The 2,500-nt window shown below is 52.7% G+C and overlaps 6 non-coding genes across 6 annotated transcripts in view; all 6 read right to left on the reverse strand.

The window, feature by feature from the left end:
• Positions 1-6, reverse strand: part of LOC147189031 (5S ribosomal RNA) — a 119-nt gene extending 113 nt beyond the window's left edge. The window contains exon 1 of the ribosomal RNA XR_015098204.1: positions 1-6. This exon is cut by the window's left edge and continues 113 nt beyond it. This is a non-coding gene — a ribosomal RNA (5S ribosomal RNA).
• Positions 7-370: 364 nt separating this feature from the next.
• LOC147189032 (5S ribosomal RNA) lies at positions 371-489 on the reverse strand. The gene has a single exon (XR_015098875.1). It is a non-coding gene; the product is annotated as a 5S ribosomal RNA (ribosomal RNA).
• A 363-nt stretch (positions 490-852) lies between these two features.
• On the reverse strand, positions 853-971 carry LOC147189033 (5S ribosomal RNA). The gene has a single exon (XR_015098876.1). It is a non-coding gene; the product is annotated as a 5S ribosomal RNA (ribosomal RNA).
• Positions 972-1,335: 364 nt separating this feature from the next.
• LOC147189034 (5S ribosomal RNA) lies at positions 1,336-1,454 on the reverse strand. Its single transcript, XR_015098877.1, has one exon. It is a non-coding gene; the product is annotated as a 5S ribosomal RNA (ribosomal RNA).
• Positions 1,455-1,818: 364 nt separating this feature from the next.
• On the reverse strand, positions 1,819-1,937 carry LOC147189035 (5S ribosomal RNA). Its single transcript, XR_015098206.1, has one exon. It is a non-coding gene; the product is annotated as a 5S ribosomal RNA (ribosomal RNA).
• Positions 1,938-2,301: 364 nt separating this feature from the next.
• LOC147189036 (5S ribosomal RNA) lies at positions 2,302-2,420 on the reverse strand. Its single transcript, XR_015098878.1, has one exon. It is a non-coding gene; the product is annotated as a 5S ribosomal RNA (ribosomal RNA).
• Positions 2,421-2,500: the final 80 nt, after the last annotated feature.

The following is a 2,500-nucleotide window of genomic DNA, read 5'->3' on the forward strand; positions in this document are numbered from 1 at the left end:
GTAAGCGAGAAAAGAAGTGAAAATTGTCCCCTTTATAGCTGACAGGGCACTTCCGGGTCGGGGGCGCAGTAGTGGGGTGAATTTTTTTCATTTATTCACCTCCTTGCGAGTGCACGAAGGAGGGGCCCGCTCCCGTGGTGGTTTGAGCGCTCAGCCTGTCAGGCTCGCATACGGCCAGCTGCGAGCACGCAGCTCCTCGGTACTTGATGTCTGTTGCAAAAGTGTGCTTTTCCAGCGGAAGTGCAACACATCAATAAGAGATTTAAAAATATCAGTTCAACGTTGAGGGTCCCCCAGTTAAGGCTGAGGTGAAAAAAGTGGAGAAAAGGTAGCGCGAAATAACGTGAAAGAGTGTTCACGTGGGTGCAAAAGCTTACAGCACCTGGTATTCCCAGGCGGTCTCCCATCCAAGTACTAACCAGGCCCGACCCTGCTTAGCTTCCGAGATCGGACGAGATCGGGCGTTCTCAGGGTAGTATGGCCGTAAGCGAGGGAAAACGTGAAAATTGTCCCCTTTATAGCTGACAGGGCACTTCCGGGTCGGGGGCGGAGTGGTGGGGTGAATTTTTTTCATTTATTCACCTCCTCCCGAGTGCACGAAGGAGGGGCCCGCTCCCGTGGTTGTTTGAGCGCTCAGCCTGTCAGGCTTGCATACGGTCCGCTGCGAGCACGCAGCTCCTCGGTACTTGATGTCTGTTGCAAAAGTGTGCTTTTCCAGCGGAGGTGCAACACATCAATAAGAGATTTAAAAATGTCAGTTGAACGTTGTGGCTCTCCCAGTTAAGGCTGAGGTGAAAAAGTGGAGAAAAGGAAGCGCGAAATAACGTGAAAGAGTATTCACGTGGGTGCAAAAGCTTACAGCACCTGGTATTCCCAGGCGGTCTCCCATCCAAGTACTAACCAGGCCCGACCCTGCTTAGCTTCCGAGATCGGACGAGATCGGGCGTTCTCAGGGTAGTATGGCCGTAAGCGAGGGAAAACGTGAAAATTGTCCCCTTTATAGCAGACAGGGCACTTCCGGGTCGGGGGCGGAGTAGTGGGGTGAATTTTTTTCATTTATTCACCTCCTCGCGAGTGCACGAAGGAGGGGCCCGCTCCCGTGGTGGTTTGAGCGCTCAGCCTGTCAGGCTCGCATACGGTCCGCTGCGAGCACGCAGCTCCTCGGTACTTGATGTCTGTTGCAAAAGTGTGCTTTTCCAGCGGAGGTGAAACACATTAATAAGAGATTTAAAAATGTCAGTTGAACGTTGTGGCTCTCCCAGTTAAGGCTGAGGTGAAAAAAGTGGAGAAAAGGTAGCGCGAAATAACGTGAAAGAGTGTTCACGTGGGTGCAAAAGCTTACAGCACCTGGTATTCCCAGGCGGTCTCCCATCCAAGTACTAACCAGGCCCGACCCTGCTTAGCTTCCGAGATCGGACGAGATCGGGCGTTCTCAGGGTAGTATGGCCGTAAGCGAGAAAAGAAGTGAAAATCGTCCCCTTTATAGCTGACAGGGCACTTCCGGGTCGGGGGCGGAGTGGTGGGGTGAATTTTTTTCATTTATTCACCTCCTCCCGAGTGCACGAAGGAGGGGCCCGCTCCCGTGGTGGTTTGAGCGCTCAGCCTGTCAGGCTTGCATACGGTCCGCTGCGAGCACGCAGCTCCTCGGTACTTGATGTCTGTTGCAAAAGTGTGCTTTTCCAGCGGAGGTGCAACACATCAATAAGAGATTTAAAAATATCAGTTCAACGTTGTGGGTCCCCCAGTTAAGGCTGAGGTGAAAAAAGTGGAGAAAAGGTAGCGCGAAATAACGTGAAAGAGTGTTCACGTGGGTGCAAAAGCTTACAGCACTTGGTATTCCCAGGCGGTCTCCCATCCAAGTACTAACCAGGCCCGACCCTGCTTAGCTTCCGAGATCGGACGAGATCGGGCGTTCTCAGGGTAGTATGGCCGTAAGCGAGAAAAGAAGTGAAAATTGTCCCCTTTATAGCTGACAGGGCACTTCCGGGTCGGGGGCGCAGTAGTGGGGTGAATTTTTTTCATTTATTCACCTCCTTGCGAGTGCACGAAGGAGGGGCCCGCTCCCGTGGTGGTTTGAGCGCTCAGCCTGTCAGGCTCGCATACGGCCAGCTGCGAGCACGCAGCTCCTCGGTACTTGATGTCTGTTGCAAAAGTGTGCTTTTCCAGCGGAGGTGCAACACATCAATAAGAGATTTAAAAATATCAGTTCAACGTTGAGGGTCCCCCAGTTAAGGCTGAGGTGAAAAAAGTGGAGAAAAGGTAGCGCGAAATAACGTGAAAGAGTGTTCACGTGGGTGCAAAAGCTTACAGCACCTGGTATTCCCAGGCGGTCTCCCATCCAAGTACTAACCAGGCCCGACCCTGCTTAGCTTCCGAGATCGGACGAGATCGGGCGTTCTCAGGGTAGTATGGCCGTAAGCGAGGGAAAACGTGAAAATTGTCCCCTTTATAGCAGACAGGGCACTTCCGGGTCGGGGGCGGAGTAGTGGGGTGAATTTTT

Source organism: Hippocampus guttulatus, chromosome 20 (assembly GCF_054856545.1).
Source record: "Hippocampus guttulatus isolate MCC_2025c chromosome 20, RoL_Hgut_1.0, whole genome shotgun sequence".
NCBI lineage: Eukaryota > Metazoa > Chordata > Actinopteri > Syngnathiformes > Syngnathidae > Hippocampus > Hippocampus guttulatus.